Here is a 25,279-nt window from a genome sequence, read left to right as displayed (position 1 = left end):
TTAAAATGATCTTGTTTTCTCTTTGAAATAAGATTACATCCAGATAATTTAGCTTTTTAACATTTTTTTGACATTATTTCTAAAAAAATATATATTTTCAACTTGTCTAGAAAATGCTTCTTTATTTAAGAATCTTTAAATATTTGAACTTGAAACAGGACAAAAAGTAAAAAAAGCTTTTTTGCGCTGCTCCTTTAATTTGTTATTTAAGGTTTTGCTGAAGAGATACTTGTAGCATATTGAAATATTTCACAATCCTTACAAATTCAAATTGTATTTGTCACATGGATAGTCATATACACAACATGGGCTACGTACCCCCGTATACATTTCTAGGGAGCGAGAATTATGTGACCAGAGGTACGTATGGCTGCATTTCGTCTTTAAAACGAATTTGGGGTGGTATGAAGCCTCCGACGGCTTCTGTTTCTGTTTGAGCTACCAGCTGACCCTTTACCGCAGTTTGCACAGCTTTTTCGCTGTTACCAGTTTGCCCAGTGGCTCGCCCTGTATATTGCGGACTTGGGAGGCAGAGCAGAGTTGACCGTGACGATGGGGTTCGAGTTTGGCCAAGAATGATTCCAGAAAGCGGGTAAAACAAAAACAAAAGCCAAAAAGTAAAATAAACAAGTAAATAACAGTGTGAGTACGTGGTAAGATCTGAAAACCTGGTAAAATCAGGCAACAACGAAGGCTTTTCTTTTTCTGGATTGCTTGTGAAAATGCTGTCATTTGGGTTTAGAGAAGTGAGAGGGTGGGTCAGTCGGTGCTTTTGAAAACGTTGTCGGTTGGGTTTAGGGAAGAGGCTGTGCAAGTCAGTCTGTACTTTTGAAAACACTATTGGTTGGGTTTAGAGAAGGAGGTGGGTGGATCGGTTCGTTCAGTCGGTCAGTCAGTTAACAGCGGCCTCTTGTGGATTTACATGAGAAGAGCAGGTGCAAATGGCACTCACAGGTTGAGATTTTGAAAAAGCTTGCACAGTAACCTCTGGTAGATTTGCGAAAACAAAAACTTCAAAATAAACGTACCTCCTGGGACGTATTTTGCACTCTCCAGAAATGTATACAGGGGTTGGTACCCACAGTCAGCCTGGGCTGCATATACAGTATGATTTGCAGTGAAATGCTTACACAACCACTCATGAACTTAAAAATAACAACACCAAATATAGCTGCAAGCAGCAATTAAGGGGCCAAGCACTATTGGCCATAAGGTGGCGCTGCTCCAGATGTTTTTGAGTACTTTCAGGGCATGGGGTTGAAGATGCATACCATGTTTTGTAATGATATGTGAATGTGTTGGTAAAATATAGCATTTTTGGCCAAAAATCGAAATGGGCGACGCCCAAAATGGCTGATCTGTGAAAATCAGACATCATTCGACTCGGCATGCTCTGCCGGATGTAATAAGACCAGTTTCATGAGTTTCGGACGAAAGGTTGAGACGTTATAAGCCAAAAAGCAAGTTTTTAGTATCTCCAGACCACTAGGGGGCAGTGCGTCGAAACTCCGTAATTAACCTTAGACCCTAGTTGTCATAACACACACCAAGTTTGGTGTGAATCGGTGAATGCGTTACAGAGATATCGCCTCAAGTCCATTTTCGCAAGTTCTACATTAAATTAGTTCGCAAGTTAAACGAAAACGGTTGGTCAAATCAACTTGAATTCCATAACTTTTGGTTGGCATGGTCTGTAGATCATGTGATTCAATTTTGGTGAAAATCGGAGACACGGCCTAGGACGAGTTCGATCAAATAGGTTTTTCGAAAAATTTAAAATAGCGCGAAAAAATTCATGACGGAAAATGACGTCATAGGGTGGGTTTGAATAGGACTGAGCCAAGGAATCAGAGGAAAAAAGAATTTTGATTGTAGCCCATTCGGTTCAAAAGTTATCATGATAAACATACGTGAAAGTTTGGACAAGTGGTGGCGCTAAAGAGTTTGATTTTGAGACTTCATAATTGGCCTGATTAATGTTAATACTGGCCTCTATCATTGTGCCAAATTATACAACTTTCCCGCATACGCCTATATGGGCTGCCATTCAAATCCGGCGGAAGAAACGGAAGAAGAAGAAGAATAATAATAAATATAGCTGCAAGCAGCAATTAAGGGGCCAAGCACTATTGGCCATAAGGTGGCGCTGCTCCAGACGTTTTTGAGTACTTTCAGGGCATGGGGTTGAAGATGTATACCATGTTTTGTAATGATATGTGAATATGTTGGTAAAATATAGCATTTTTGGCCAAAAATCGAAATGGGCGACGCCCAAAATGGCTGACCTGTGAAAATCAGACATCATTCGACTCCGCATGCTCTGCCGGATGTAATGAGACCAGTTTCATGAGTTTCGGACGAAAGGTTGAGACGTTATAAGCCAAAAAGCAAGTTTTTTGTATCTCCGGACCACTAGGGGGCAGTGCGCCGAAACTCCGCAATTAACCTTAGACCCTAGTCGTCATAACACTCACCAAGTTTGGTGTGAATCGGTAAATGCGTTACAGAGATATCGCCTCAAGTCCATTTTTGCAAGTTCAACGTTAAATTAGTTCGGAAGTTAAACAAAAACGGTTGGTCAAATCAACTTGAATTCCATAACTTTTGGTTGGCATGGTCTGTAGATCATGTGATTCAATTTTGGTGAAAATCGGAGACACGGCCTAGGACGAGTTCGATCAAACAGGTTTTTCGAAAAATTTAAAATAGCGCGAAAAAATTCATGACGGAAAATGACGTCATAGGGTGCGTTTGAATCGGACTGAGCCAAGGAATCAGAGGAAAAAAGAATTTTGATTGTAGCCCATTCGGTTCAAAAGTTATGATGATAAACATACGTGAAAGTTTGGACAAGTGGTGGCGCTAGAGAGTTTGATTTTGAGACTTCATGTTTGGTGTGATTAATGTTAATACTGGCCTCTATCATTGTGCCAAATTATACAACTTTCCCGCATACGCCTATATGGGCTGCCATTCAAATCTGGCGGAAGAAACGGAAGAAGAAGAAGAAGAAGAAGAATAATAATAATAATAATAATAATAATAATAATAATAAGAACACTAACGAAAGCAATAGGTGCCTACGCACCTACGGTGCTTGGCCCCTAAATATAGCTGCAAGCAGCAATTAAGGGGCCAAGCACTATTGGCCATAAGGTGGCGCTGCTCCAGACGTTTTTGAGTACTTTCAGGGCATGGGGTTGAAGATGCATACAATGTTGTGTAATGATATGTGAATGTGTTGGTAAAATTTAGCATTTTTGGCCAAAAATCGAAATGGGCGACGCCCAAAATGGCTGACCTGTGAAAATCAGACATCATTCGACTCGGCATGCTCTGCCGGATGTAATGAGACCAGTTTCATGAGTTTCGGATGAAAGGTTGAGACGTTATAAGCCAAAAAGCAAGTTTTTAGTATCTCCGGACCACTAGGGGGCAGTGCGCCGAAACTCCGCAATTAACCTTAGACCCTAGTTGTCATAATACACACCAAGTTTGGTGTGAATCGGTGAATGCGTTACGGAGATATCGCCTCAAGTCCATTTTCGCAAGTTCTACGTTAAATTAGTTCGCAAGTTAAACGAAAACGGTTGGTCTAATCAACTTGAATTCCATAACTTTTGGTTGGCATGGTCTGTAGATCATGTGATTCAATTTTGGTGAAAATCGGAGACACGGCCTAGGACGAGTTCGATCAAATAGGTTTTTCGAAAAATTTAAAATAGCGCGAAAAAATTCATGACGGAAAATGACGTCATAGGGTGGGTTTGAATCGGACTGAGCCAAGGAATCAGATGAAAAAAGAATTTTGATTGTAGCCCTTTCGGTTCAAAAGTTATGATGATAAACATACGTGAAAGTTTGGACAAGTGGTGGCGCTAGAGAGTTTAATTTTGAGACTTCATATTTGGCCTGATTAATGTTAATACTGGCCTCTATCATTGTGCCAAATTATACAACTTTCCCGCATACGCCTATATGGGCTGCCATTCAAATCCGGCGGAAGAAACGGAAGAAGAAGAATAATAATAATAATAATAATAATAATAATAAGAACACTAACGAAAGCAATAGGTGCCTACGCACCTACGGTGCTTGGCCCCTAATAAATATAGCTGCAAGCAGCAATTAAGGGGCCAAGCACTATTGGCCATAAGGTGGCGCTGCTCCAGACGTTTTTGAGTACTTTCAGGGCATGGGGTTGAAGATGCATACCATGTTTTGTAATGATATGTGAATGTGTTGGTAAAATATAGCATTTTTTTCCAAAAATCGAAATGGGCGACACCCAAAATGGCTGACCTGTGAAAATCAGACATCATTCGACCTGGCATGCTCTGCCGGATGTAATGAGACCAGTTTCATGAGTTTCGGACGAAAGGTTGAGACGTTATAAGCCAAAAAGCAAGTTTTTAGTATCTCCCGACCACTAGGGGGCAGTACGCCGAAACTCCGTAATTAACCTTAGACCCTAGTTGTCATAACACACACCAAGTTTGGTGTGAATCGGTGAATGCGTTACAGAGATATCGCCTCAAGTCCATTTTCGCAAGTTCTACGTTAAATTAGTTCGCAAGTTAAACGAAAACGGTTGGTCTAATCAACTTGAATTCCATAACTTTTGGTTGGCATGGTCTGTAGATCATGTGATTCAATTTTGGTGAAAATCGGAGACACGGCCTAGGACGAGTTCGATCAAATAGGTTTTGCGAAAAATTTAAAATAGCGCGAAAAAAGTCATGACGGAAAATGACGTCATAGGGTGCGTTTGAATTGGACTGAGCCAAGGAATCAGAGGAAAAAAGAATTTTGATTGTAGCCCATTCGGTTCAAAAGTTATGATGATAAACATACGTGAAAGTTTGGACAAGTGGTGGCGCTAGAGAGTTTGATTTTGAGACTTCATAATTGGCCTGATTAATGTTAATACTGGCCTCTATCATTGTGCCAAATTATACAACTTTCCCGCATACGCCTATATGGGCTGCCATTCAAATCCGGCGGAAGAAACGGAAGAAGAAGAAGAAGAAGAAGAATAATAATAATAAATATAGCTGCAAGCAGCAATTAAGGGGCCAAGCACTATTGGCCATAAGGTGGCGCTGCTCCAGACGTTTTTGAGTACTTTCAGGGCATGGGGTTGAAGATGCATACCATGTTTTGTAATGATATGTGAATGTGTTGGTAAAATATAGCATTTTTGGCCAAAAATCGAAATGGGCGACGCCCAAAATGGCTGACCTGTGAAAATCAGACATCATTCGACTCGGCATGCTCTGCCGGATGTAATGAGACCAGTTTCATGAGTTTCGGACGAAAGGTTGAGACGTTATAAGCCAAAAAGCAAGTTTTTAGTATCTCCGGACCACTAGGGGGCAGTGCGCCGAAACTCCGCAATTAACCTTAGACCCTAGTTGTCATAACACACACCAAGTTTGGTGTGAATCAGTGAATGCATTACAGAGATATCGCCTCAAGTCCATTATCGCAAGTTCTACGTTAAATTAGTTCGTAAGTTAAACGAAAACGGTTGGTCAAATCAACTTGAATTCCATAACTTTTGGTTGGCGTGGTCTGTAGATCATTTGATTCAATTTTGGTGAAAATCTGAGACACGGCCTAGGACGAGTTCGATCAAATAGGTTTTTCGAAAAATTTAAAATAGCGCGAAAAAAGTCATGACGGAAAATGACGTCATAGGGTGGGTTTGAATCGGACTGAGCCAAGGAATCAGAGGAAAAAAGAATTTTGATTGTAGCCCTTTCGGTTCAAAAGTTATGATGATAAACATACGTGAAAGTTTGGACAAGTGGTGGCGCTAGAGAGTTTGATTTTGAGACTTCATAATTGGCCTGATTAATGTTAATACTGGCCTCTATCATTGTGCCAAATTATACAACTTTCCCGCATACGCCTATATGGGCTGCCATTCAAATCCGGCGGAAGAAACGGAAGAAGAAGAAGAAGAAGAAGAATAATAATAATAAATATAGCTGCAAGCAGCAATTAAGGGGCCAAGCACTATTGGCCATAAGGTGGCGCTGCTCCAGACGTTTTTGAGTACTTTCAGGGCATGGGGTTGAAGATGCATACAATGTTGTGTAATGATATGTGAATGTGTTGGTAAAATTTAGCATTTTTGGCCAAAAATCGAAATGGGCGACGCCCAAAATGGCTGACCTGTGAAAATCAGACATCATTCGACTCGGCATGCTCTGCCGGATGTAATGAGACCAGTTTCATGAGTTTTGGACGAAAGGTTGAGACGTTATAAGCCAAAAAGCAAGTTTTTAGTATCTCCGGACCACTAGGGGGCAGTGCGCCGAAACTCCGCAATTAACCTTAGACCCTAGTTGTCATAACACACACCAAGTTTGGTGTGAATCGGTGAATGCGTTACAGAGATATTGCCTCAAGTCCATTTTCGCAAGTTCTTTGTTAAATTAGTTCGCAAGTTAAACAAAAACGGTTGGTCTGATCAACTTGAATTCCATAACTTTTGGTTGGCATGGTCTGTAGATCATGTGATTCAATTTTGGTGAAAATCGGAGACATGGCCTAGGACGAGTTCGATCAAATAGGTTTTTCGAAAAATTTAAAATAGCGCGAAAAAATTCATGACGGAAAATGACGTCATAGGGTGGGTTTGAATCGGACTGAGCCAAGGAATCAGAGGAAAAAAGAATTTTGATTGTAGCCCATTCGGTTCAAAAGTTATGATGATAAACATACGTGAAAGTTTGGACAAGTGGTGGCGCTAGAGAGTTTGATTTTGAGACTTCATAATTGGCCTGATTAATGTTAATACTGGCCTCTATCATTGTGCCAAATTATACAACTTTCCCGCATACGCCTATATGGGCTGCCATTCAAATCCGGCGGAAGAAACGGAAGAAGAATAATAATAATAAGAACACTAACGAAAGCAATAGGTGCCTACGCACCTACGGTGCTTGGCCCCTAATAAATATAGCTGCAAGCAGCAATTAAGGGGCCAAGCACTATTGGCCATAAGGTGGCGCTGCTCCAGACGTTTTTGAGTACTTTCAGGGCATGGGGTTGAAGATGCATACCATGTTTTGTAATGATATGTGAATGTGTTGGTAAAATATAGCATTTTTGGCCAAAAATCGAAATGGGCGACACCCAAAATGGCTGACCTGTGAAAATCAGACATCATTCGACTCGGCATGCTCTGCCGGATGTAATGAGACCAGTTTTATGAGTTTGGGACGAAAGGTTGAGACGTTATAAGCCAAAAAGCAAGTTTTTTGTATCTCCGGACCACTAGGGGGCAGTGCGCCGAAACTCTGCATATAACCTCAGAACCTAGTTGTCATAACACACACCAAGTTTGGTGTGAATCGGTGAATGCGTTACGGAGATATCGTCTCAAGTTCATTTTCACAAGTTCTACGTAAAATTTGATTGCAAGTTAAACAAAAACGGTTGGTCAAATCAACTTGAATTCCATAACTTTTGGTTGGCATGGTCTGTAGATCATGTGATTCAATTTGGGTGATAATCGGAGAAACGGCCTAGGACGAGTTCAATCAACTAGAATTTTTGAATAATTTTAAATAGCGCGACAAAATCCATGACGGAAAATGACGTCATAGGTTGCGTTTGAATTGGACTGAGCCAAGGAATCAGGGGAAAAAAGAATTTTGATTGTAGCCCATTTGGTTCAAAAGTTATCATGATAAACATACATGAACATTTGGACAAGTGGTGGCGCTAGAGAGTTTGATTTTGAGATTTCATATTTGGTATGATTATTGTTAATACTGTCCTCTATTAATGTGCCAGATGCATACCATGTTTTGTAATAATATGTGAATATGGTAGTAAAATATAGCATTTTTGGCCAAAAATCAAAATGGGCGACGCCCAAAATGGCTGACCTGTGAAAATCAGACATCATTCAACTCGACATGCTCTGCCGGATGTAATGAGACCAGTTTTATGAGTTTCGGACGAAAGGTTGAGATGTTATAAGCCAAAAAGCAAGTTTTTTGTATCTCCGGACCACTAGGGGGCAGTGCGCCGAAACTCTGCCTGTAACCTCAGACCCTAGTTGTCATAACACACACCAAGTTTGGTGTGAATTGGTGAATGCGTTACGGAGATATCGTCTCAAGTCCATTTTTGCAAGTCCTTCGTTAAATTTGATCGCAAGTTAAACGAAAACGGTTGGTCAAATCAACTTGAATTCCATAACTTTTGGTTGGCATGGTCTGTAGATCATGTGATTCAATTTTGGTGAAAATCGGAGACACGGCCTAGGACGAGTTCGATCAAATAGGTTTTTCGAAAAATTTAAAATAGCGCGAAAAAATTCATGACGGAAAATGACGTCATAGGGTGGGTTTGAATCGGGCTGAGCCAAGGAATCAGAGGAAAAAAGAATTTTGATTGTAGCCCATTCGGTTCAAAAGTTATGATGATAAACATACGTGAAAGTTTGGACAAGTGGTGGCGCTAGAGAGTTTGATTTTGAGACTTCATAATTGGCCTGATTAATGTTAATACTGGCCTCTATCATTGTGCCAAATTATACAACTTTCCCGCATACGCCTATATGGGCTGCCATTCAAATCCGGCGGAAGAAACGGAAGAAGAATAATAATAATAATAATAAGAACACTAACGAAAGCAATAGGTGCCTACGCACCTACGGTGCTTGGCCCCTAAATATAGCTGCAAGCAGCAATTAAGGGGCCAAGCACTATTGGCCATAAGGTGGCGCTGCTCCAGACGTTTTTGAGTACTTTCAGGGCATGGGGTTGAAGATGCATACCAAGTTTTGTAATGATATGTGAATGTGTTGGTTAAATATAGCATTTTTGGCCAAAAATCGATATGGGCGACGCCCAAAATGGCTGACCTGTGAAAATCAGACATCATTCGACTCGGCATGCTCTGCCGGATGTAATGAGACCAGTTTCATGAGTTTCGGACGAAAGGTTGAGACGTTATAAGCCAAAAAGCAAGTTTTATGTATCTCCGGACCACTAGGGGGCAGTGCGCCGAAACTCCGCAATTAACCTTAGACCCTAGTTGTCATAACACACACCAAGTTTGGTGTGAATCGGTGAATGCGTTACAGAGATATCGCCTCAAGTCCTTTTTTGCAAGTTCTACGTTAAATTAGTTTGCAAGTTAAACGAAAACGGTTGGTGTAATCAACTTGAATTCCATAACTTTTGGTTGGCGTGGTCTGTAGATCATTTGATTCAATTTTGGTGAAAATCTGAGACACGGCCTAGGACGAGTTCGATCAAATAGGTTTTTCGAAAAATTTAAAATAGCGCGAAAAAAGTCATGACGGAAAATGACGTCATAGGGTGCGTTTGAATCGGACTGAGCCAAGGAATCAGAGGAAAAAAGAATTTTGATTGTAGCCCATTCGGTTCAAAAGTTATGATGATAAACATACGTGAAAGTTTGGACAAGTGGTGGCGCTAGAGAGTTTGATTTTGTGACTTCATAATTGGCCTGATTAATGTTAATACTGGCCTCTATCATTGTGCCAAATTATACAACTTTCCCGCATACGCCTATATGGGCTGCCATTCAAATCCGGCGGAAGAAACGGAAGAAGAAGAAGAAGAATAATAATAATAATAATAATAATAATAAATATAGCTGCAAGCAGCAATTAAGGGGCCAAGCACTATTGGCCATAAGGTGGCGCTGCTCCAGACGTTTTTGAGTACTTTCAGGGCATGGGGTTGAAGATGCATACCATGTTTTGTAATGATATGTGAATGTGTTGGTAAAATATAGCATTTTTGGACAAAAATCGAAATGGGCGACGCCCAAAATGGCTGACCTGTGAAAATCAGACATCATTCGACTCGGCATGCTCTGCCGAATGTAATGAGACCAGTTTCATGAGTTTCGGACGAAAGGTTGAGACGTTATAAGCCAAAAAGCAAGTTTTTAGTATCTCCGGACCACTAGGGGGCAGTGTGCCGAAACTCCGCAATTAACCTTAGACCCTAGTTGTCATAACACACACCAAGTTTGGTGTGAATCGGTGAATGCGTTACAGAGATATCGCCTCAAGTCCATTTTCGCAAGTTCTACGTTAAATTAGTTCGCAAGTTAAACGAAAACGGTTGGTCTAATCAACTTGAATTCCATAACTTTTGGTTGGCATGGTCTGTAGATCATGTGATTAAATTTTGGTGACAATCGGAGACACGGCCTAGGACGAGTTCGATCAAATAGGTTTTGCGAAAAATTTAAAATAGCGCGAAAAAAGTCATGACGGAAAATGACGTCATAGGGTGTGTTTGAATTGGACTGAGCCAAGGAATCAGAGGAAAAAAGAATTTTGATTGTAGCCCATTCGGTTCAAAAGTTATGATGATAAACATACGTGAAAGTTTGGACAAGTGGTGGCGCTAGAGAGTTTGATTTTGAGACTTCATAATTGGCCTGATTAATGTTAATACTGGCCTCTATCATTGTGCCAAATTATACAACTTTCCCGCATACGCCTATATGGGCTGCCATTCAAATCCGGCGGAAGAAACGGAAGAAGAAGAAGAAGAATAATAATAATAAATATAGCTGCAAGCAGCAATTAAGGGGCCAAGCACTTTTGGCCATAAGCTGGCGCTGCTCCAGACGTTTTTGAGTACTTTCAGGGCATGGGGTTGAAGATGTATACCATGTTTTGTAATGATATGTGAATGTGTTGGTAAAATATAGCATTTTTGGCCAAAATTCGAAATGGGCGACGCCCAAAATGGCTGACCTGTGAAAATCAGACATCATTCGACTCGGCATGCTCTGCCGGATGTAATGAGACCAGTTTCATGAGTTTCGGACGAAAGGTTGAGACGTTATAAGCCAAAAAGCAAGTTTTTAGTATCTCCGGACCACTAGAGGGCAGTGCGCCGAAACTCCGCAATTAACCTTAGACCCTAGTTGTCATAACACACACCAAGTTTGGTGTAAATCGGTGAATGCATTACAGAGATATCGCCTCAAGTCCATTTTCGCAAGTTCTACGTTAAATTAGTTCGTAAGTTAAACGAAAACGGTTGGTCTAATCAACTTGAATTCCATAACTTTTGGTTGGCATGGTCTGTAGATCATGTGATTCAATTTTGGTGAAAATCTGAGACACGGCCTAGGACGAGTTCGATCAAATAGGTTTTTCGAAAAATTTAAAATAGCGCGAAAAAAGTCATGACGGAAAATAACGTCATAGGGTGGGTTTGAATCGGACTGAGCCAAGGAATCAGAGGAAAAAAGAATTTTGATTGTAGCCCATTCGGTTCAAAAGTTATGATGATAAACATACGTGAAAGTTTGGACAAGTGGTGGCGCTAGAGAGTTTGATTTTGAGACTTCATAATTGGCCTGATTAATGTTAATACTGGCCTCTATCATTGTGCCAAATTATACAACTTTCCCGCATACGCCTATATGGGCTGCCATTCAAATCCGGCGGAAGAAACGGAAGAAGAAGAATAATAATAATAAATATAGCTGCAAGCAGCAATTAAGGGGCCAAGCACTATTGGCCATAAGGTGGCGCTGCTCCAGACCTTTTTGAGTACTTTCAGGGCATGGGGTTGAAGATGCATACCATGTTTTCTAATGATATGTGAATGTGTTGGTAAAATATAGCATTTTTGGCCAAAAATAGAAATGGGCGACGCCCAAAATGGCTGACCTGTGAAAATCAGACATCATTCGACTAGGCATGCTCTGCCGGATGTAATGAGACCAGTTTCATGAGTTTCGGACGAAAGGTTGAGATGTTATAAGCCAAAAAGCAAGTTTTCTGTATCTCCGGACCACTAGGGGGCAGTGCGCCGAAACTCCGCAATTAACCTTAGACCCTAGTTGTCATAACACCCACCAAGTTTGGTGTGAATCGGTGAAAGCGTTACAGAGATATCGCCTCAAGTCCATTTTCGCAAGTTCTACGTTAAATTAGTTCGCAAGTTAAACGAAAACGGTTGGTCTAATCAGCTTGAATTCCATAACTTTTGGTTGGCATGGTCTGTAGATCATGTGATTTAATTTTGGTGAAAATCGGAGACACGGCCTAGGACGAGTTCGATCAAATAGGTTTTTCGAAAAATTTAAAATAGCGCGAAAAAATTCATGACGGAAAATGACGTCATAGGGTGGGTTTGAATCGGACTGAGCCAAGGAATCAGAGGAAAAAAGAATTTTGATTGTAGCCCATTCGGTTCAAATGTTATGATGATAAACATATGTGAAAGTTTGGACAAGTGGTGGCGCTAGAGAGTTTGATTTTGAGACTTCATAATTGGCCTGATTAATGTTAATACTGGCCTCTATCATTGTGCCAAATTATACAACTTTCCCGCATACGCCTATATGGGCTGCCATTCAAATCCGGCGGAAGAAACGGAAGAAGAAGAATAATAATAATAATAAATAGCTGCAAGCAGCAATTAAGGGGCCAAGCACTATTGGCCATAAGGTGGCGCTGCTCCAGACGTTTTTGAGTACTTTCAGGGCATGGGGTTGAAGATGCATACCATGTTTTGTAATGATATGTGAATGTGTTGGTAAAATATAGCATTTTTGGCCAAAAATCGAAATGGGCGACGCCCAAAATGGCTGACCTGTGAAAATCAGACATCATTCGACTCGGCATGCTCTGCCGGATGTAATGATACCAGTTTCATGAGTTTCGGACGAAAGGTTGAGACGTTATAAGCCAAAAAGCAAGTTTTTTGTATCTCCGGACCACTAGGGGGCAGTGCGCCGAAACTCCGCAATTAACCTTAGACCCTAGTTGTCATAACACACACCAAGTTTGGTGTGAATCGGTGAATGCATTACAGAGATATCGCCTCAAGTCTATTTTTGCAAGTTCTACGTTAAATTAGTTCGTAAGTTAAACAAAAACGGTTGGTCTAATCAACTTGAATTCCATAACTTTTGGTTGGCATGGTCTGTAGATCATGTGATTCAATTTTGGTGAAAATCGGAGACACGGCCTAGGACGAGTTCGATCAAATAGGTTTTTCGAAAAATTTAAAATAGCGCAAAAAAACTCATGACGGAAAATGACGTCATAGGGTGGGTTTGAATCGGACTGAGCCAAGGAATCAGAGGAAAAAAGAATTTTGATTGTAGCCCATTCGGTTCAAAAGTTATGATGATAAACATACGTGAAAGTTTGGACAAGTGGTGGCGCTAGAGAGTTTGATTTTGAGACTTCATAATTGGCCTGATTAATGTTAATACTGGCCTCTATCATTGTGCCAAATTATACAACTTTCCCGCATACGCCTATATGGGCTGCCATTCAAATCCGGCGGAAGAAACGGAAGAAGAAGAAGAATAATAATAATAAATATAGCTGCAAGCAGCAATTAAGGGGCCAAGCACTATTGGCCATAAGGTGGCGCTGCTCCAGACGTTTTTGAGTACTTTCAGGGCATGGGGTTGAAGATGCATTCCATGTTTTGTAATGATATGTGAATGTGTTGGTAAAATATAGCATTTTTGGCCAAAAATCAAAATGGGCGACGCCCAAAATGGCTGACCAGTGAAAATCAGACAGCATTCGACTCGGCATGCTCTGCCGGATGTAATGAGACCAGTTTCATGAGTTTCGGACGAAAGGTTGAGACGTTATAAGCCAAAAAGCAAGTTTTTAGTATCTCCGGACCACTAGGGGGCAGTGCGACGAAACTCCGCAATTAACCTTAGACCCTAGTTGTCATAACTCACACAAAGTTTGGTGTGAATCGGTGAATGCGTTACAGAGATATCGCCTCAAGTCCATTTTTGCAAGTTCTACGTTAAATTAGTTCGCAAGTTAAACGAAAACGGTTGGTCTAATCAACTTGAATTCCATAACTTTTGGTTGGCATGGTCTGTAGATCATGTGATTCAATTTTGGTGAAAATCGGAGACACGGCCTAGGACGAGTTCGATCAAATAGGTTTTTCGAAAAATTTAAAATAGCGCGAAAAAATTCATGACGGAAAATGACGTCATAGGGTGGGTTTGAATCGGACTGAGCCAAGGAATCAGAGGGAAAAAGAATTTTGATTGTAGCCCATTCGGTTCAAAAGTTATGATGATAAACATACGTGAAAGTTTGGACAAGTGGTGGCGCTAGAGAGTTTGATTTTGAGACTTCATAATTCGCCTGATTAATGTTAATACTGGCCTCTATCATTGTGCCAAATTATACAACTTTCCCGCATACGCCTATATGGGCTGCCATTCAAATCCGGCGGAAGAAACGGAAGAAGAAGAAGAAGAAGAAGAAGAATAATAATAATAATAATAATAATAATAATAATAATAAGAACACTAACGAAAGCAATAGGTGCCTACGCACCTACGGTGCTTGGCCCCTAATAATAATAATAAATATAGCTGCAAGCAGCAATTAAGGGGCCAAGCACTATTGGCCATAAGGTGGCGCTGCTCCAGACGTTTTTGAGTACTTTCAGGGCATGGGGTTGAAGATGTATACCATGTTTTGTAATGATATGTGAATGTGTTGGTAAAATACAGCATTTTTGGCCAAAAATCGAAATGGGCGATGCCCAAAATGGCTGACCTGTGAAAATCAGACATCATTCGACTCGGCATGCTCTGCCGGATGTAATGAGACCAGTTTCATGAGTTTCGGACGAAAGGTTGAGACGTTATAAGCCAAAAAGCAAGTTTTTAGTATCTCCGGACCACTAGGGGGCAGTGCGCCGAAACTCCGCAATTAACCTTAGACCCTAGTTGTCATAACACACACCAAGTTTGGTGTGAATCGGTGAATGCATTACAGAGATATCGCCTCAAGTCCATTTTCGCAAGTTCTACGTTAAAATAGTTCGTAAGTTAAACGAAAACGGTTGGTCTAATCAACTTGAATTCCATAACTTTTGGTTGGCATGGTCTGTAGATCATGTGATTTAATTTTGGTGAAAATCGGAGACACGGCCTAGGACGAGTTTGATCAAATAGGTTTTTCGAAAAATGTAAAATAGCGCGAAAAAATTCATGACGGAAAATGACGTCATAGGGTGGGTTTGAATCGGACTGAGCCAAGGAATCAGAGGAAAAAATAATTTTGATTGTAGCCCATTCGGTTCAAAAGTTATGATGATAAACATACGTGAACGTTTGGACAAGTGGTGGCGCTAGAGAGTTTGACTTTGAGACTTCATAATTGGCCTGATTAATGTTAATACTGGCCTCTATCATTGTGCCAAATTATACAACTTTCCCGCATACGCCTATATGGGCTGCCATTCAAATCCGGCGGAAGAAACGGAAGAAGAAGAAGAAGAATAATAATAATAATAATAATAATAATAATAATAAGAACACTAACGAAAGCAATAGGTGCCTACGCACCTACGGTGCTTGGCCCCTAATAAGAACACTAACGAAAGCAATAGGTGCCTACGCACCTACGGTGCTTGGCCCCTAAATATAGCTGCAAGCAGCAATTAAGGGGCCAAGCACTATTGGCCATAAGGTGGCGCTGCTCCAGACGTTTTTGAGTACTTTCAGGGCATGGGGTTGAAGATGCATACCATGTTTTGTAATGATATGTGAATGTGTTGGTAAAATATAGCATTTTTGGCCAAAAATCGAAATGGGCGACGCCCAAAATGGCTGACCTGTGAAAATCAGACATCATTCGACTCGGCATGCTCTGCCGGATATAATGAGACCAGTTTCATGAGTTTCGGACGAATGGTTGAGACGTTATAAGCCAAAAAGCAAGTTTTTAGTATCTCCGGACCACTAGGGGGCAGTGCGCCGAAACTCCGCAATTAACCTCAGACCCTAGTTGTCATAACACACACAAAGTTTGGTGTGAATCGGTGAATGCGTTACGGAGATATCTCCTCAAGTCCATTTTCGCAAGTTCTACGTTAAATTAGTTCGCAAGTTAAACGAAAACGGTTGGTCTAATCAACTTGAATTCCATAACTTTTGGTTGGCATGGTCTGTAGATCATGTGATTCAATTTTGGTGAAAATCGGAGACACGGCCTAGGACGAGTTCGATCAAATAGGTTTTTCGAAAAATTTAAAATAGCGCAAAAAAATTCATGACGGAAAATGACGTCATAGGGTGGGTTTGAATAGGACTGAGCCAAGGAATCAGAGGAAAAAAGAATTTTGATTGTAGCCCATTCGGTTCAAAAGTTATCATGATAAACATACGTGAAAGTTTGGACAAGTGGTGGCGCTAGAGAGTTTGATTTTGAGACTTCATATTTGGCCTGATTAATGTTATTACTGGCCTCTATCATTGTGCCAAATTATACAACTTTCCCGCATACGCCTATATGGGCTGCCATTCAAATCCGGCGGAAGAAACGGAAGAAGAAGAAGAAGAAGAAGAATAATAATAATAATAAGAACACTAACGAAAGCAATAGGTGCCTACGCACCTACGGTGCTTGGCCCCTAATAATAATAATAATAAGAACACTAACGAAAGCAATAGGTGCCTACGCACCTACGGTGCTTGGCCCCTAATAATAAGAACACTAACGAAAGCAATAGGTGCCTACGCACCTACGGTGCTTGGCCCCTAATAATAATAATAAGAACACTAACGAAAGCAATAGGTGCCTACGCACCTACGGTGCTTGGCCCCTAATAATAAGAACACTAACGAAAGCAATAGGTGCCTACGCACCTACGGTGCTTGGCCCCTAAATATAGCTGCAAGCAGCAATTAAGGGGCCAAGCACTATTGGCCATAAGGTGGCGCTGCTCCAGACGTTTTTGAGTACTTTCAGGGCATGGGGTTGAAGATGCATACCATGTTTTGTAATGATATGTGAATGTGTTGGTAAAATATAGCATTTTTGGCCAAAAATCGAAATGGGCGACGCCCAAAATGGCTGACCTGTGAAAATCAGACATCATTCGACTCGGCATGCTCTGCCGGATGTAATGAGACCAGTTTCATGAGTTTCGGACGAAAGGTTGAGACGTTATAAGCCAAAAAGCAAGCTTTTAGTATCTCCGGACCACTAGGGGGCAGTGCGCCGAAACTCCGTAATTAACCTTAGACCCTAGATGTCATAACACACACCAAGTTTGGTGTGAATCGGTGAATGCATTACAGAGATATCTCCTCAAGTCCATTTTCGCAAGTTCTACGTTAAATTAGTTTGCAAGTTAAACGAAAACGGTTGGTCTAATCAACTTGAATTCCATAACTTTTGGTTGGCATGGTCTGTAGATCATGTGATTCAATTTTGGTGAAAATCGGAGACACGGCCTAGGACGAGTTCGATCAAATAGGTTTTTCGAAAAATTTAAAATAGCGCGAAAAAATTCATGACGGAAAATGACGTCATAGGGTGGGTTTGAATCGGACTGAGCCAAGGAATCAGAAGAAAAAAGAATTTTGATTGTAGCCCATTCGGTTCAAAAGTTATGATGATAAATGTATGTGAAAGTTTGGACAAGTGGTGGCGCTAGAGAGTTTGATTTTGAGACTTCATATTTGGCCTGATTAATGTTAATACTGGCCTCTATCATTGTGCCAGATGCATACCATGTTTTGTAATAATATGTGAATATGTTGGTAAAATATAGCATTTTTGGCCTAAAATCAAAATGGGCGACGCCCAAAATGGCTGACCTGTGAAAATCAGACATCATTTGACTCGACATGCTCTGCCGGATGTAATGAGACCAGTTTTATGAGTTTCGGACGAAAGGTTGAGATGTTATAAGCCAAAAAGCAAGTTTTTTATATCTCCGGACCACTAGGGGGCAGTGCGCCGAAACTCTGCCTGTAACCTCAGACCCTAGTTGTCATAACACACACCAAGTTTGGTGTGAATCGGTGAATGCGTTACGGAGATATCGTCTCAAGTCCGTTTTCGCAAGTCCTTCGTTAAATTTGATCGCAAGTTAAACAAAAACGGTTGGTCAAATCAACTTGAATTCCATAACTTTTGGTTGGCATGGTCTGTAGATCATGTGATTCAATTTTGGTGAAAATCGGAGAAATGGCCTAGGACGAGTTCGATCAAATAGGTTTTTCGAAAAATTTAAAATAGCGCGAAAAAATTCCTGACGGAAAATGACGTCATAGGGTGCATTTGAATCGGACTGAGCCAAGGAATCAGAGAAAAAAAGAAATTTGATTGTAGCCCATTCGGTTCAAAAGTTATGATGATAAACGTATGTGAAAGTTTGGACAAGTGGTGGCGCTAGAGAGTTTGATTTTGAGACTTCATGTTTGGTCTGATTAATGTTAATACTGTCCTCTATCATTGTGCCAAATTATACAACTTTCCCGCATACGCCTATATGGGCTGCCATTCAAATCCGGCGGAAGAAACGGAAGAAGAATAATAATAATAAATATAGCTGCAAGCAGCAATTAAGGGGCCAAGCACTATTGGCCATAAGGTGGCGCTGCTCCAGACGTTTTTGAGTACTTTCAGGGCATGGGGTTGAAGATGCATACCATGTTTTGTAATGATATGTGAATGTGTTGGTAAAATATAGCATTTTTGGACAAAAATCGAAATGGGCGACGCCCAAAATGGCTGACCTGTGAAAATCAGACATCATTCGACTCGGCATGCTCTGCCGAATGTAATGAGACCAGTTTCATGAGTTTCGGACGAAAGGTTGAGACGTTATAAGCCAAAAAGCAAGTTTTTAGTATCTCCGGACCACTAGGGGGCAGTGTGCCGAAACTCCGCAATTAACCTTAGACCCTAGTTGTCATAACACACACCAAGTTTGGTGTGAATCGGTGAATGCGTTACAGAGATATCGCCTCAAGTCCATTTTCGCAAGTTCTACGTTAAATTAGTTCGCAAGTTAAACGAAAACGGTTGGTCTAATCAACTTGAATTCCATAACTTTTGGTTGGCATGGTCTGTAGATCATGTGATTAAATTTTGGTGACAATCGGAGACACGGCCTAGGACGAGTTCGATCAAATAGGTTTTGCGAAAAATTTAAAATAGCGCGAAAAAAGTCATGACGGAAAATGACGTCATAGGGTGTGTTTGAATTGGACTGAGCCAAGGAATCAGAGGAAAAAAGAATTTTGATTGTAGCCCATTCGGTTCAAAAGTTATGATGATAAACATACGTGAAAGTTTGGACAAGTGGTGGCGCTAGAGAGTTTGATTTTGAGACTTCATAATTGGCCTGATTAATGTTAATACTGGCCTCTATCATTGTGCCAAATTATACAACTTTCCCGCATACGCCTATATGGGCTGCCATTCAAATCCGGCGGAAGAAACGGAAGAAGAAGAAGAAGAATAATAATAATAAATATAGCTGCAAGCAGCAATTAAGGGGCCAAGCACTTTTGGCCATAAGGTGGCGCTGCTCCAGACGTTTTTGAGTACTTTCAGGGCATGGGGTTGAAGATGTATACCATGTTTTGTAATGATATGTGAATGTGTTGGTAAAATATAGCATTTTTGGCCAAAATTCGAAATGGGCGACGCCCAAAATGGCTGACCTGTGAAAATCAGACATCATTCGACTCGGCATGCTCTGCCGGATGTAATGAGACCAGTTTCATGAGTTTCGGACGAAAGGTTGAGACGTTATAAGCCAAAAAGCAAGTTTTTAGTATCTCCGGACCACTAGAGGGCAGTGCGCCGAAACTCAGCAATTAACCTTAGACCCTAGTTGTCATAACACACACCAAGTTTGGTGTAAATCGGTGAATGCATTACAGAGATATCGCCTCAAGTCCATTTTCGCAAGTTCTACGTTAAATTAGTTCGTAAGTTAAACGAAAACGGTTGGTCTAATCAACTTGAATTCCATAACTTTTGGTTGGCATGGTCTGTAGATCATGTGATTCAATTTTGGTGAAAATCTGAGACACGGCCTAGGACGAGTTCGATCAAATAGGTTTTTCGAAAAATTTAAAATAGCGCGAAAAAAGTCATGACGGAAAATAACGTCATAGGGTGGGTTTGAATCGGACTGAGCCAAGGAATCAGAGGAAAAAAGAATTTTGATTGTAGCCCATTCGGTTCAAAAGTTATGATGATAAACATACGTGAAAGTTTGGACAAGTGGTGGCGCTAGAGAGTTTGATTTTGAGACTTCATAATTGGCCTGATTAATGTTAATACTGGCCTCTATCATTGTGCCAAATTATACAACTTTCCCGCATACGCCTATATGGGCTGCCATTCAAATCCGGCGGAAGAAACGGAAGAAGAAGAATAATAATAATAAATATAGCTGCAAGCAGCAATTAAGGGGCCAAGCACTATTGGCCATAAGGTGGCGCTGCTCCAGACGTTTTTGAGTACTTTCAGGGCATGGGGTTGAAGATGCATACCATGTTTTGTAATGATATGTGAATGTGTTGGTAAAATATAGCATTTTTGGCCAAAAATCGAAATGGGCGACGCCCAAAATGGCTGACCTGTGAAAATCAGACATCATTCGACTCGGCATGCTCTGCCGGATGTAATGAGACCAGTTTCATGAGTTTCGGACGAATGGTTGAGACGTTATAAGCCAAAAAGCAAGTTTTTAGTATCTCCGGACCACTAGGGGGCAGTGCGCCGAAACTCCGCAATTAACCTCAGACCCTAGTTGTCATAACACACACAAAGTTTGGTGTGAATCGGTGAATGCGTTACGGAGATATCTCCTCAAGTCCATTTTCGCAAGTTCTACGTTAAATTAGTTCGCAAGTTAAACGAAAACGGTTGGTCTAATCAACTTGAATTCCATAACTTTTGGTTGGCATGGTCTGTAGATCATGTGATTCAATTTTGGTGAAAATCGGAGACACGGCCTAGGACGAGTTCGATCAAATAGGTTTTTCGAAAAATTTAAAATAGCGCAAAAAAAATTCATGACGGAAAATGACGTCATAGGGTGGGTTTGAATCGGACTGAGCCAAGGAATCAGAGGAAAAAAGAATTTTGATTGTAGCCCATTCGGTTCAAAAGTTATCATGATAAACATACGTGAAAGTTTGGACAAGTGGTGGCGCTAGAGAGTTTGATTTTGAGACTTCATATTTGGCCTGATTAATGTTATTACTGGCCTCTATCATTGTGCCAAATTATACAACTTTCCCGCATACGCCTATATGGGCTGCCATTCAAATCCGGCGGAAGAAACGGAAGAAGAAGAAGAAGAATAATAATAATAATAATAATAAGAACACTAACGAAAGCAATAGGTGCCTACGCACCTACGGTGCTTGGCCCCTAATAATAATAATAATAAGAACACTAACGAAAGCAATAGGTGCCTACGCACCTACGGTGCTTGGCCCCTAATAATAAGAACACTAACGAAAGCAATAGGTGCCTACGCACCTACGGTGCTTGGCCCCTAATAATAATAATAAGAACACTAACGAAAGCAATAGGTGCCTACGCACCTACGGTGCTTGGCCCCTAATAATAAGAACACTAACGAAAGCAATAGGTGCCTACGCACCTACGGTGCTTGGCCCCTAAATATAGCTGCAAGCAGCAATTAAGGGGCCAAGCACTATTGGCCATAAGGTGGCGCTGCTCCAGACGTTTTTGAGTACTTTCAGGGCATGGGGTTGAAGATGCATACCATGTTTTGTAATGATATGTGAATGTGTTGGTAAAATATAGCATTTTTGGCCAAAAATCAAAATGGGCGACGCCCAAAATGGCTGACCTGTGAAAATCAGACATCATTCGACTCGGCATGCTCTGCCGGATGTAATGAGACCAGTTTCATGAGTTTCGGACGAATGGTTGAGACGTTATAAGCCAAAAAGCAAGTTTTTAGTATCTCCGGACCACTAGGGGGCAGTGCGCCGAAACTCCGCAATTAACCTCAGAACCTAGTTGTCATAACACACACCAAGTTTGGTGTGAATCGGTGAATGCGTTACAGAGATATCTCCTCAAGTCCATTTTCGCAAGTTCTACGTTAAATTAGTTCGCAAGTTAAACGAAAACGGTTGGTCTAATCAACTTGAATTCCATAACTTTTGGTTGGCATGGTCTGTAGATCATGTGATTCAATTTTGGTGAAAATCGGAGACACGGCCTAGGACGAGTTCGATCAAATAGGTTTTTCGAAAAATTTAAAATAGCGCAAAAAAATTCATGACGGAAAATGACGTCATAGGGTGGGTTTGAATCGGACTGAGCTAAGGAATCAGAGGAAAAAAGAATTTTGATTGTAGCCCATTCGGTTCAAAAGTTATCATGATAAACATACGTGAAAGTTTGGACAAGTGGTGGCGCTAGAGAGTTTGATTTTGAGACTTCATATTTGGCCTGATTAATGTTAATACTGGCCTCTATCATTGTGCCAAATTATACAACTTTCCCGCATACGCCTATATGGGCTGCCATTCAAATCCGGCGGAAGAAACGGAAGAAGAAGAAGAAGAAGAATAATAATAATAATAATAAATATAGCCGCAAGCGGCGATTAACGGGGTTCGAGCATTTGGCAACCTAATTGCCATTTAGGCAATTTAGATGTAGGACAACCCAACATTTAAGGCTGAACCAAAAGAAATCCATGATGGAATGTAATAAATGGAAAAAATAAAAAGCCTACATAAATGAAGTGGTAACCTGGGACTAAATCAGCTTTTAAATGCAATAACAGAGTTTATGCCATGTCAAGATGTGATTCAGAATGATCTTTAATGGAAATTTAGTGACTTTAAACCAACATTATGAGGTGTTGAGCTGTCATCTAGTGGTTTATATTAGTAATGCATGTTTATATCCTTTGTGGAAGCATATGAACACACTCTGCTCTTTAGATAAATATATCAAGCTCATTTATGCACAAAAGTTCAATTGTTTTTCATAATTACTGATTTAGACAGTCCAGACATTTGTACAACACTGATTTTGTTCAGTTTAAGCAAAAAAGCAGGGACGAGTTCCTAAAAGTATTGTTTAAAATAATGGTGAATAATAAATTGATGGTTATAGTTACAGCAGTGGATTTCATGCCAAAGTGATCAGAATGTGCAGGCCTGTCATATGATATCTCAGATCAAGTATATTTGTGAAAAGCTGTCTACAATAAACACATATTATACAAATTATGGTCAAATAGCAATGGAAATTAGTGTTTTTGAGGCCTTTTCTACTGTTATACCGCCACCTATTGACCTATCTTCACAAAATTTTGCATGCTTGTTAAGAATCACATCTCAGATGTGCATACCTGATTTCACGAAGTTTTCAGTTTTCCTTATGCATTTACATGCATTTAGGTCAATATAAGACACACCCCTTTTGTAAATGAGCCATTTATAGCTCCCAAAAGAGGAAAGTTCAACTCATTTCAATAACTTTTGATCTGCTCAGTTCAGAGATTCATACAACACTGGTTTCGTGGTGATTGAGCGAAAAACCAGGGACTAGTTCGCAAAAGTAGTTTTTTCATATATTAATTAATATTTAATGAACATATTGAGTGACATCAGTGGTTTTCGTGTCAGACTGTTCGGTATGAGCAGCCCTATTATATGATATGTATCTTGTGTGGCTGTGCAAAACTTTGTGTAATAACCAATCAATTACAACCTCAAAAAACACAAAATCGCCCCCTAGTGGCGGATTTCTTTTAAAATTCTTACAGACCTCTAGGACCATGAGTCGAACATGCCCACTGAGTTTCGTTTTGATCACTCATCGTTAACCTAGTTTAATGGCTGTTTAATCTTAATTGGCTAATGGCGGCCATGTTTTTTGAGATATGCCAATGTCCTTATAGTATGTCATGACACGTTAGACAAAGACACTGCATGCCAAATTTCAAGCTGATTGGACTAATGGTTGTGAGGTTAGAGTCATTTTTAAGTTTTTTAGGCTTTATAGCGCCACCTTGAGGCCAAAGTTTGCGGGTTTTGCACTGTGACCTCAAATTGACCTTATACATGTGTGTACCAACTTTGATGAAGATATCTCAATCCGTTCAAAAGTTACAGCTACAATTAGCTTTTAGCTTACATTAGCATGTTACGTTCTTGTGTACGGTTTCGCGTGAAATCAACATTTCAACTTTCTTTCAATAACTTTTGCTATTCAGTGTCCAGAGAACATTTCTACACTGGTTTGGTTCAGATTGGGTGAAAACCCAAGGACTAGTTCGCAAAAGTAGGTGTCGGACAAATCGCGATGTAGCGGAAAAACGGTGCGTCGTAGAGAAAATCTGAGTCACTCCACTTTTGTTCGTGCTGACGCAAGGATTCCAAATATGTAAAGTTTTTGAGCCTACGACAAACGGTTTAGAAATGGCGGCCAAATTACTAAATTTTTTTTGTTTTTAGCGCTGTAGCGCCACCTATGGCCCGATTTTGACGAGCCTTTGGATCTGAGTAGCGGTGAGGAGTACTACCATCTGACCAAGTTTGAAGCCAATAGGCCTTACGGTTTGGCCTGGGCAATAGTGATTATGGCAGAAGTAAAATAATAATAATAATAATAATAATAATAATAATAAAAATTCTTACAAAAACAATAGGGTTTCAGCGCTTCGCGCTCGAACCCCTAATAATAATAAGAACACTAACGAAAGCAATAGGTGCCTACGCACCTACGGTGCTTGGCCCCTAATAATAAGAACACTAACGAAAGCAATAGGTGCCTACGCACCTACGGTGCTTGGCCCCTAATAATAATAATAATAATAAGAACACTAACGAAAGCAATAGGTGCCTACGCACCTACGGTGCTTGGCCCCTAATAATAATAATAATAAGAACACTAACGAAAGCAATAGGTGCCTACGCACCTACGGTGCTTGGCCCCTAATAAATATAGCTGCAAGCAGCAATTAAGGGGCCAAGCACTATTGGCCATAAGGTGGCGCTGCTCCAGACGTTTTTGAGTACTTTCAGGGCATGGGGTTGAAGATGCATACCATGTTTTGTAATGATATGTGAATGTGTTTGTAAAATATAGCATTTTTGGCCAAAAATCGAAATGGGCGACGCCCAAAATGGCTGACCTGTGAAAATCAGACATCATTCGACTCTGCATGCTCTGCCGGATGTAATGAGACCAGTTTCATGAGTTTCGGACGAAAGGTTGAGACGTTATAAGCCAAAAAGCAAGTTTTTAGTATCTCCGGACCACTAGGGGGCAGTGCGCCGAAACTCCGCAATTAACCTTAGACCCTAGTTGTCATAACACACACCAAGTTTGGTGTGAATCGGTGAATGCGTTACAGAGATATCGCCTCAAGTCCATTTTCGCAAGTTCTACGTTAAATTAGTTCGCAAGTTAAACGTAAACGGTTGGTCTAAT

The 25,279-nt window shown here is 40.7% G+C and overlaps 1 protein-coding gene across 1 annotated transcript in view; it reads left to right on the top strand.

Moving 5' to 3' along the window:
* rnf213a (ring finger protein 213a) overlaps positions 1–25,279 on the top strand; it is a 194,609-nt gene that overhangs the window by 106,207 nt on the left and 63,123 nt on the right. The window lies entirely within an intron of this gene.

This window comes from Danio rerio, chromosome 3, assembly GCF_052040795.2.
Source record: "Danio rerio strain M-AB ecotype USA chromosome 3, GRCz13ab, whole genome shotgun sequence".
NCBI classification, from domain to species: domain Eukaryota; kingdom Metazoa; phylum Chordata; class Actinopteri; order Cypriniformes; family Danionidae; genus Danio; species Danio rerio.
The sequence above is the reverse complement of the archived record's forward strand: the minus strand, read 5'-3'. Positions and strand labels throughout refer to the sequence as shown.